Below are 12,535 nucleotides of genomic sequence, written 5' to 3' on the forward strand. Positions count from 1 at the left end.
AAAGTGTTCATATGTATACAGAGAAGAAAGGAGGGCAAAGGGTTACAAACTTCGGGGAGGGGCCTGAGCTGGTACTACTTTTATTATCAATTATCCTAAATTAAGGGAATCTACCAGGGCTATAGAAATCAAGTAGGGACTACCATTTCAGCCTCTTCTAGTCTTCATTTCACCTCTAATCAAAAGATTTCCACTCTGTCTTAGCCACTCAGTCAATTCCTAAACAATAGTTGGGCATCCACCAAACATTCAGAACACAGTGCCAGTTTTAACAGTATCAGTAATGTCAAGTAATATAATATATTTTAGAACTTCAAGCGCCCTAAAGAAAATTTTTCGTCTCCTATCTCTTATACCAAATAGTACCGAAAAGCTTAGTGGGTGCCAGATAATTGTCATTAGCTTAATTTTTATTTTGGTCCTAAGAAAAGAGAAAAAGAAAGCAATAGTTTCTAGGACAGGCAATTCCATGGACTTCGATAATCTATTTTGGAGGTGTGGGGTTAGCTCAGGAGAATTCATTCATTCCATTACAGTTTGTTCATACATTCACTCAACCAAAAAATACATCTCTCCTTCAAGGGTCTCCTGTTCAGATGGGAAAGGCAGTCAAGTCAACAGGTCCTCATAGTGCAGGTGTGACAGACAGCCCCTGGAGCTCTGCGATCCTGGCGATTAAGGAAGCCTAGTACCCTTCTCTGGCACTAACTGTCCTTGAGTGTCCAAGAAGGATATGAGAGGTGGTATCTTCTAAGCTACCTTAAAGAAAGAAAAGGAAAATTATGGCTATCCAGGTCAAAGACAGAGGCTTGAGAGAGCAGATGAGTAGCTTGGTATGATCATGGGGTGTAAAACCTTGGTGTGGTCGTGGGGTGTGGGGGTGGACGTGGTGGCAGCAGACAAAGGCCAGGTGAGTGGACATTTAAATCCTAACGAGCCTTGGGCATCCGGAGAACTGTGGCCTGGATAGAATGACTGTAGAAACAGCTCTAAGGTTGCTGCTGAAATTCCAAGCAGGCACATTCTAACGGAAAGGTAGGGAAGCCACGAAAAGATCTTTCTTAACCTGGAAAAGACATACATAAAAAGCGGCTAAACAGTTCCAAGACTCAAAAGTAAGCCTGTAATTTTGACATTACATAAAAGTGAAAGATGCCCAGTGGTCTTCAGTCCTGAGATTAATTCAGGAAAACATAACTGACTCAGGAAACATGAGAAAGGAGACTTCAGAAAAGTCAGAAAAAAATACAGGGGTGGGGAAGGCAGGGGTAAGAGGTCATGGTGAACCAGATTTTAGGAAAAGCTTTATATTAGTCTGCATGAACTCTGGTCACAAAATTAAATATATTACTAATAAATTGTGGGATTTTTTTGCTGAAAAATAGAGGAGAAAAAAGCAAGGAGAGCTGACATAGATATAGACACCACAATTTTTAAATCACACCTAGAAAAGAAAAAGAAAATCAAATGCATTAGTTCTATTTACAATCAGTGTTGTTCAGCATATCAATTAAAAGCACAAAGTACTTTCCCCACATTCCTGCTATCCAATTTTCAAATATTATTTGGTGCATTTAACTGAACATTTCATCACAATTAGTGTGGAAGTGATAGAAGGCCCATAGAACACACTGAGCTTTTCATTATGAAAGTGGATTGAGCAGGACAAACACTAAATTGTTAATACCTTAAAAACAAGAGCATAAATTATTAAGCAGCAGTACTAATATATGGAGTTATCTGTGAGAGAAATGGAACATACCATTTAGCTAGTTTTTTAAATTTCCCCATTTGTATATTTCTAATAATAGCTTATTAAGCTATAGAGATAGTTGAGAAACACACCACTAACTTGGATGCCATAAATAAGAATATTAGTAATAAACCTGCAAAACTAGTAATTGGAATCCCACGTGAGTTACCTTGATCCTTACTTTGAATGGGTCAAAATTGAAAATAAAGAATACTTAGTAGTATATTTTAAAATGTAGGCTCACATTCACAGAGGATAAACTGAGAAGATAAAGAGGAAGAAAGGAGGGAAGGAAGGAAGGAAGGAAGGAAGGAAGGAAGGAAGGAAGGAAGGAAGGAAGGAAGGAAGGGAGGGAGGGAGGGAGGGAGGGAGGGAGGGAGGGAGGGAGGGAGGGAGGGAGGGAGGGAGGGAGGCAAAGTCTGCTTCCTAGATACTCTCAGCTCACAAATCAACTTGCCATGAATATGCCTGTTTACAGAACCATCACAACAGACAATAAAGACTTGTGGAATGTTTGTCTTTTCACCAAAAACTTCAAGGAAATTGTTTTGTGTCTCTCAGATGAATGTTTAAGGACCAAATATTAATGTTAAGTAAGATAAAACTCATATTTCTAAAATATTTGTCTACCCAGTAACTCAGTAGGATACTTAGAAGTTTCTCAGCAAAAATTATGCACGAGGAGAAATTATGCCCTTTCAGATAAATGCTTCCTTGTGATCCTTCCTCACCCCCACCCACCGCCCACGCCACCTGACTGCTGGTGTTTGTTCCCCGTGAGAGCAAGGAGCCAGAAGCAGAAGCCATGGATCTGGGGAAGAGAGCCCGAAATGGAAGTGGTAGAAAAAGCCTTATCATGAATACATTCAAACTTTAAATGCTTAGTCATTTGTAGAATGGAAAGGAACATATACTAAATCTTAATCTCAAATATATCAAACTACCTTAGCCAATTTCTTTTTCCAACATAAACTTAATTCTAGGCTTAATTTTCTGATATTCTGCACATTAGAGTGATGCAAGCTATTTAAATGTGAACTTGCCTCCATATACTACTCTAAAATTTCCTCTAGTGCGATGTTTTGAAACTGAAGGGTGTTTTTTTCAATCTAATGTCCTTAAGGTTTAAAAAATATCTCAAAATTGTCCACTCTTATAATGGATTAAACATTGCCACCTATAGCTGAGATTAGGGTTTCTAAAAACGGTGTGTAAAACAGTACCCATGCCTCCAGGAAGACAGCAAAAATGTTCTCTTCAGTGCCTTATTGCTCAGTATGTGAATAAAATAGTAATAATTAGTAAGCAACAACAATTGTGGGACCCAGTACTTATTGAGCCAGACCCTTCTCACACATTATCTCATTTAATTCTCCTAGCTTCCTGATGATATCAGTATTACCCTCTGCTTTGTAAATAAACAAAAGGTCAGCTACATTAATAACCTGCACACAGCTATAAATAGAGGGATTGCTGTTTGCATCCAGCTCTATCAGACTCTGGAATTCATGGTATTAAACACTATATTCTCCTGCCTCTCCATATTAAGTGCTCTGCAGTCCTTGTTCAAATGATCAGCATGAACGCTTGCCCCATCTTTACTGCAGAATCAAATGGAAACTTAACGAATAAATCCCAAACCTCGGTTTCTCAGCAAAAGCCTCCAGGAAAGAGTTTAGCGTGTGGCTGCCCCTTCCTTCCCAAGGCCCTCAAGGGCACAGGATCAGCAGCCTGCCTGCTGCTACAAGAACATCTTGACACTAAGTACGTCTCCTGGGATGGAACAAGTGTCCCCTCTTGGGCTCTGGGCTCTGCACTGGAATCCCTCAAGGGGTTAATCCACTCCATTCCAAAGTTCAGTGAAGGGACAATCAGAACTGAACAGCAGGGATTTTTAGAATGTTAATCGCCGGCTCTCCTCCGATTGGCCCAGAACAAATGCAGGGTACAGTAAATTGTCCTTGTCAGCTCAGCTCACATGATGATATGCTTTATTTCTAGACATGCCTTGAATCTGTCCCCTGAATTTATGTTCAGAAAATAAACACTTCCAGACGGCAATAAAGCATTCGGTTGTGGCTGGCGATTGCATAGTCTCAGACCCACCAAAGCTCTTTTCTTGGGAAGTTTTAAGGGTTTGAGCAGTTCAGGTCCCCAAATCGCATTTCCTTCACTTACCAGTGGAGCACACAAGCATGCTGTTACAACCAGAACCCCAAGTTCATGCTTGTCCCCCCTTTGGCTCTCCCATCGCCACACTCGCCTTTAGCATTTTTTGTTGCAAAGGCTTTCATTTGGGGTTCCATTCAAGCAAAACTTTCTTTTTTACCAAGTCACCAAATGAAAAGGAAATTGCTGAACCTATTTTATCCCTGTCATAAACCAACTGAGATTATGATTAGGGAACATTACCATGCTTCCCAAAAGTTTAAGTAGTCACTTACCATGTTCATAATTTTGGTCCAAATCTGATTATTATTTGTAATATTACTTAGTCTAATATAAAAATGCTTTAAATCAACTCCCATTTCATTGCTTAGTTTATTATTATTACTATTTTAAATATATCTTTGTTGATTTCAGAGAGAGGAAGGAGAGAGAGAGAGAGAAACATCGATGAGAGAGTCGTCATTGATCAGCTGCCTCCTGCAGGCCCCCAACTGGAAATCGAACCTGCAACCCGGGCATGTGCCCTGATCTGGAATTAAACCACGATCTCCTGGATAGTAGGTCGATGCTCAACCACTGAGCCATGCTCGATCAGGCATCATTGCTTAATTTTGTACTAAGAAACACATCAGGGATTTGAGGGCCATACATATGTTTTCTAATATACCTAAAAATATATATACCTTTATTACATTATTTTAAAGTCATCAAAGTACCCCCTAAAATCATTGTCCATGCTACCAGTACGCATGTCATACTGTTGGAGAATACAATTCTAGAACAACACAATGATCTCAAGGAAGATCAAATAATCACAATATAAATAAATAAATTGCACTAGTAATAAAGATATCAAAGATTCAGGATATGAGTTTCTTTCATAAAAGCTAAATTAAACAGCTGTTTCATTTTCACCTGAGGTGGCCAATGGGATAACTTGTATGTAGGTGATTTGCTGATTAGATTGTGTGTGATGGTCTCTGGGTGTTGCTGATAAACATGCAGCCAACCTGTGGTGTATGTTTGCACCTTGTAATTTTTATGGTCACACTCTCACTCTACCTTGGTATCTCCTTGTGATGTGAGGCTGCTGAGACCTTGGCAAAATTAAATGGAAAAGAACCAGCCTCTGAAAGAGGCTACAGGCAAGACAGTGCCAAGGGGAAGGAAATAAGCCTCATTGCAGACAAGGTTTCAAGGGCTGAGCTGGGATTTTCAAGTCTCTTTTAACTAAGAGAAGGGAAATTCAGTGACTTCTTCTACTTCTTAGTGAACTCCATAGAAGAATATAAAAGACATGGTCATTAATGAAAACAGTGTGGTTTGGCAGATAATAAATTGCAACAAATAAGTGTTAGCAGTTTAGCTACTAGCACATGGTTTTACAGAGTCATTTCCCCTTATGGCTTCTCCCTTCTATTGCAGTGATACCGCATGCTTTTTCTTCTATGGGAGAGGATTGTGCAAACCTACCAGAAAGCATTCTTAGAACTTTCTCATATTCTGTACCAAGATATATGATGTCATCCCAGCTCACACATGGAACAATTTTAGTGTAAATATTAACTTGCTATCTTACCTCAAAGAATGGTGGAGGCCCATATTCCTACAATGCAATTTTCTCATCAATGTCTCTCTGCTTTATTTGATATTATCAATATAATACCACTTACTTTTAGCCTGACCTAAACTTCTTATTTCAAAAAGCTTAAGAAGCTTTTGCGTTTCTCAGTCTAACTTCTTTGGTTATTGTTGTTAATAAGCAAAGTTCTTCCAATTAAGATATAAGAATAATTTGGGGTCGTAGAAAATAAACTTTAAGTTAGAAAGGTTCAGAGGGATGCCAATATAAGCTGCAAATTGTGACAGCCATCCAAATGAATTAGAATGAGAGCCATAAGAATTTTCTGGGATTATTCTTCAGTTTTTCAGCAAACTAATATGCACCAAGCATGCACAGGGTACTAAGGACACAGTAGTGCACAAAGCCCATGCTGTTTCTACTCCACCATGAAATTAAATTAGTCAAATAAGGTTTCACCTTAAGGAGACTTAGTGTTTATTACTTCTAACATTAATTTGACAATTAAATGTATAATTGCTTATAACTCATCTTTTGGAATCCTGTCATATTGCTACATGCATTCTCATATAATGCTTTATAAGCTCATATGTTAAATCTTTGCTTCTGTTTTATTTTTCCTAACTGAAGTAAGAAATGAAGTCTTAAATTTCATCTGCCCTTGAGTACCTAATACAGTGTAGTCCATATCTAAATATTCAATAGATGGGTAGTTTGGTCATTCTCAGCAGATTGGCAAATTACATTTAATATTGTCATATCCCATAATGCCTTGCCTGCCAGCATTTTTAAGTGTTTATTTTTTAAAAAAAAAAGAAGAAATAATTGAGAAATCATTCACTTTCACCTTTACACAGTGGTGGCTATGGGCTGAGAGTCAAAAGAGGCTATAGAATATTAAGTGAGGGTAATACCTAGGCTGTGTCTTCCTAATAGCGTTAGTTGCTTTTATTTTCACTAAATCATAAGAGTTTAATTGACTTTTTTGGTATCTTCTAAAAAGGCATTGATTTCTAGTAGTAATGGATTGAAAACTAGTTAAAAGAAAGACTACTGAGATAAATCACTAGTCATCAGCTCAGAAATTAGTTGACAGCCTCTGAATCATGAGTGGGTGGAACAAGTGTTCTGTAAGTTTATGAACAACCTGAAAAATGGGGTAAATAGCAAGGCAGCAAATTTATCAAAACCACATAATTATTCAGGTACTAGACATAGATGTAGTCAAGAATAAGGGGTGGGAAGAACTTCAGAAAGACCAAAGGCAGTTAAGTAATCAAACTGCACAATGGTGAATGGAATTGAGTATAGCAAGTTCAAGGTAAGACCCAGTGGAAGAAGCAATTCAAACTACTCATACAGTACACTAATGGCTTCTGAATTACCCACAGCCTCTCAAGAAAGAAATTGAGACATCACCATCGACAGCTCAAAGAATATGTTGACTTGACATCATACAGGAGAAGATTAAAAAAAAATAAATAGGATATCGGGTTGTAATAAGAAGGAAATAGACAATAATGTGAAAAATAATACATCTTTGTTATATAGTAAAACATCTTAATAACCATCAGGAAATATGGAATTAAAAAGTCACCTAGAATGTTTCCTTTCATTAAGAAGGCTTCATATTTTAAAAAACATAAAAGGAAAATATGGCAGGGGGATCTAAGGAGTGTAGTAAAAAATTTGTCAGCATTCCATATAGAAAGCATGAGCAATTTCATGTCTTCAGCAGAGGAAACAAAACAGTGAGAAAAGACTGAATGAGAAAAGAAAAGCCAATATGAATTTTTAATTGTTTTCTAAGTATATGTGGATGTACAAGTAAGCTGGCAGGAAAAGATGTGACACGGTGAATGGATTTTTACAGTGGGTCTTATGTAGACGGGCTGGAAGCTGAGCTGGAGATCAGAACACACACATAGCTTTAAGTGACACTCCTGCTCCAAGTCTTGTAAACCCTTGCAATTTCTTTGTTACGTATTCTACAAAGAAAGGGCAGTTTTAATTGCAGAGTATTTGTAACCATTAAGAGCCTACTGGAATGCTTCACAGGAAATATCTCTGCATGTAGAAATGATGAAAAAAAACCTATGAGCACATTTACAATGGAAGAGTTAGTGTCCAAAGATTATTTTTATATAATAATTAGTTAGGCCACCACAGCAATAATCTGAATCCAGCGAGGCCTAGAAAATTTGTTACTATCAACATTAATAGGTGTTCATTCAGGATTTATTCTTGCCCACCGGTATTAATTCCTTGAATGGAAGAAACGTGGTGTATCAGAGTCCTTGAAAGAACAGCCTTCATTCTCAAACTGAGTATTTGAGCAGAGTTTGAAAGGGCTCTATTTAAAATTTGTGTTAAGGAAACCAAGAATAGTGCAGTATCACAGGCCTGCTAACAGTAGTTTCTCTAATACCCTTTGGCCCAAAGGTGCCAGAGGAAGGAGCAGGTCTCAGAAGCCAGGAAGGGTAGCTGTGTGGAAAGTACCTCTTCGGAGAAGCCTGCTCTTCCGAGTGCAACATAGCTACACAGAGCAACTGGCGGAGAGGGGGCTGGAAAAGAGCACCCCAATCCTCCTCTCCCTTCCAGTGCATCCCATTGGCCCAGAGCTCAAAAAAGCCTATTAATAAAGATCATAAAGATCAGGCTTCATGATATAAAGCAAGGAGAAGGAAGGCAGAGGCTGAACCTGGAAAGGCAACAAAGATGACCAGTACATGTCTTTGTCAATCTTTTCATCTTCAAGATTTAAGAGTGTCAGGCACATAATAAACAGTCAATGATACTGAATGAATGAATGGATGAATGAATGAATGAATGATAAAGTCACTAAGTTTCTAATCATACAGAATACCCAGATAGTTGGGAATGTGTCCACACTATGTTTTTCATGGTATCAAAATAGTGCTCACAATAGGAGGAAATTAATAAAGTTGTGAAATTTTATTGTTTTCAAGGGAGGGGTTTAAGATAGTTGAAATAACCAATCATCAGTTATCAAGAACCTAGACAGACTAATTGAACAGAAAACAAACCAAAATGTATCTGGCTGAAGTTCAATGTCATTTGACTCAGTTCTTTAAAATAGATATTCAATATCAACAGAGCACCCTCCTTAGTCCATTTCTTCATGTGATTTAAAGGTACAATAATTTGGAATAAATTATTGGCTTGCAATGATTGCCTTCTGGAGGAAAACCCTGTGACTCTCAAGTGCTGATTGGTGGAGTTGATGGCATATTTTAAATGAAGTGTATCTAGGTTGCTTCCTATTTTAGTGGAGGATTTTTTAACAGTTTTATTCACCAAGTTTGAGAACATAAGTTTACTTGTAAAAATTTTCAAAGCTTGAAACAACTGTAGTCAACACTAGGACTTCTCTCTCTCCAGAAAATAACCTCCTTCTTTCAAGCGATATTTCTGTCTTCTTCAATCCCAGTGCCTTTGGATCCTTCCTTGTCACTCAGGATTGCAGATTTACATTTCATAACAACGTTGCCTCCGAGTTTACACCCCTTCACACCTTTGTTATAGCAGAAATGTCTTACCTGAAACACTTGAAGAGAGATTCCCTCAGGCATAGGGTGCACTTTCAGTGATCAGCAAATAAATACTAATATAACAATAGGCATTTTGAAACCGATATTTTTATAACAAATAAATAAACAGCTTGTGCTATTAGAACATTGGAGAAAGAGCTGTTTCATCATGAGTTAAACACCTTCCTTTTCTGGCTCAGTGGCCATTGCTTTTGATGATTTCAAAAGCAAGTGCCCTCTGTCTCCTCTGATTTCCCTTCAACTTGTTTCTGTATCCTTTACAGAGCTTCGTGCCTCTTCCACCCCCACTTTGTGTCTTCTTATCTGTGCACTATTTTTATCCTCATTAGAAGAAGGCAAAGTCCTCTAAGGACAAAGACAGATCTCACTCATTTTCATAGCCCCTGCAACACCAACACTGGCACTTTCTTAGCATTTATAAATTTCCCACTTGCACCATTACGTGCTTATTCATTCTCTGTCTTTTCTCCCTCTCTCCCTCTCCCTCTCCCTCTCCCTCTCCCCCCTCTCTCTTTGCCCCTCTCCGTGTCTCTCTCTCTCCCCCACCCCTCCCCTGTCTTGTCTGGAAAGATGAGTAGATGTTACAACTGCAAACTCAGTCAATTCAGGAAAAAACAGTAAAAAGTATTAATACAAGCTTCTTATAGAGCTTAAATCATTTGTCTGCTCCAGATCAGCTGCTAACTATAAATATTCCCAGCAAACATCTCACAAACAAGCTCTGGCTCCAAATCACACAGGAATGAAGTCCGTGAAGAAAGAGGGGCTTGTGTAAGGGGCTCCCATGGAAGAAGCTGAATTTCCTGAAGCCACGAGCACAGTGAAGGAAGTTTTACAAAGAAGAAACCAAATGGGGGAATGTCTCCTCGTTTTACTAAGGCTCCATAAAGGCAAGAAAAACAACAATGACGACCACAGCAGCAAACGCTGATCATTTACTACCTGATCATGTGCCAAGTCCTATTGTAGGCGCACACCTTATTAGCTCATTTACTCCTCACGACAACCTCTGGCTTCTTTTTGTTATTACTGGCTGTAAATCCAGCACCTATCACAGAACCCAAATCATTTTGAAAAAAATAAAGTCAGTTCATGGTGTTCTGTAAGTTTATCCTTGCTATGTAAATGGCTATGTAAATGCATTTACTTAAATATTTTGAAATAATGGATCCACTAGAGATTGGGCGATTCCATTAAACACATGAGGTTTCTGATCACTTCTGCCACAAAGCACATGCAATTTTGGCCAGGCCACTTTTACTTCTTAGGTTTTAAGTCTCCCTCCTGTAAAATTAGGAAATTCTTTCTAAGTTATGTTCTAACTCGATAAATGAAATGATTATGAACTGATCAGAGTCAAACTTTTCAAGGCGGGTTTTGGATTAACTTAACTTATAGGGCCTGTGGGGACATGATTTTTCTTTGCAAAATCATTAATTTCATCATTAATTAAAGTTCAATTATGGTCAATACAACTATCAGTGATACTGGCTTTACTATGTTTTCCAGATCTAAAGGAAGGACTCAGAGCGCTGGGATGTCACCTCTGTGGACCTCACAGTGCTAGACTCGACATACTACTTCTTTTCCAGAAAAATCCTGGTTTTATCCTCAAGCAGCCCTATAATCTGCTCCTATGGGCTTATAGCTGACCACATGCCTTGGAAGAACAGCAAGCCAGGTTTCAGAACTTTCACCCCAGCCTGTTTCCTGCCCGCCTAATTCCAAACCAGGTGTATCCTTTTTTCAACGCAAAGCACAGGATATCAGCATTTCAAATATCCATCAGACAATTCAACCATGAATTGAATGTGAGCTATTACTGGTCCAAAGCTGTTCTGAGACATCTGACATATAAGGAAGACTGCCAAATGGATCATGGACAACCATTCCTTCCAAATCTCTAAAGTCTATCCCCTTGTTAACCTAGAACAATAGAAAAATCGATGTTTAAGCCACATACCGCATCTTCCCTCCCTTCCACTTCTGAATTGATATAATATTATTTAATTTGAAATTAAGAGAGATAAGTTCCATTGGAATGTTTCTTTTAGTTAAAAGTTATAGCTGAGACGTGTACCCCATTTCCAAGCATACCTTAGAGACACACTAGTAGGTAGGTTCCAGACTTGAAGAAATTCAAAGAGCCCAGTGTTATTTCAAGGAGGTAAAAGAACATGGCATAACAGTCTCTGGATGTGGAACACTCATTTTGAAAGATGTTAGCAACTGGCAAGTGTGGCAAAAACTACCTGTTCCTAAGATACAGTTCCTTTCTCTCCTGGGCACCAGCTAGGTTACCTTTCCAGGCCTCCCTTGTGGTCAGGTGTGGCCATGTGACTGACCTCTCTGGCCAATGGACTGTGGTCAGGGTGTTGTACCTCTTCTAGGTCTTACATGATCCATACTTTTCCTTTCCAGGACAGGCAACTCTGTCTGTCCTGGAAACATAGTTTCATTCCAGAAAATAATTCTATGTTAATAAGTTTAGGCAATGCTAGGCCAAGCAAAATTAAAGAGCGTTTTTCCTTTGGATCATTTTATAATTCAAATATAAAGAGGGTTGTCATGAGTCTCTAATAAGGCTCTAGACCATTCTGAGTTCCCCAAACTCATTTAGTCACAGAAGTGGTTTTTCTGAAAAACACCTACCATCTTTCCAGGAAACAGGGTTCCCACACAGGATGGGAAAGAGTGGTTAAGTGCTGAGAGGACTGAATGAGAACAGAAGCCCTCAAAGGTAAGAGGGGAATTACTAACAGCATGGGGATGAGGTAAAGGCATGTTCACTGGTGATGGCCTTCAGTTAAACTGTGGGCCGCATCCCGAATGCTTCAAAGGTGGTAACAAACGCAAACACAGATTCATGTATCGAGGACAGATTACACGCAGCACCACTTTGTAAAGAAGTTGTCCTTAACAATTTCAAAGCTGAAATCTGAATTTCAGGATTTCTTATCTAGTTTTGCTGCAGAGCAGTAACTAACAATCTTCTCTTCATTCTGCGGGCCACGTGACGTGAATCTTAACATTGTAATAAATGACTGAGCACACCTGTCACTTTCTGAGTCCCACACATCGTTAGAAAACGCAGAGGCGATGTGGTATGGTGTGGGTGTGGGGCAAAGCGCTCAACCAGGAGGCACGATAGCTGGACTCGCCTGCTGACGCATATGGAAAACCCTCATCTCACTTAACTGTTCCGTTGCCTCATCCTTAAAATGATTCCTGACGCCCATTTTAGTGCTAATAGAAGCATCACACTATCAAATATATATATTCAGGAGTTGAAACTTATCTTCCTGGACAAGATGCTAATTCCAATTTATCATGTTCATAAGGCAGAGTTGGAAAGGACTGCCTTCGTTTCACAAACATGTGATAGACTGTGCATCGTGAGATACAGTAATGCCAAAGTCTTATCAGCTACCAACAAATCGTTAATGTGAAAAAGTTCAC

This window comes from Miniopterus schreibersii, assembly GCF_964146895.1.
Source record: "Miniopterus schreibersii genome assembly, chromosome: 13".
Taxonomy (NCBI): Eukaryota; Metazoa; Chordata; class Mammalia; order Chiroptera; family Miniopteridae; genus Miniopterus; species Miniopterus schreibersii.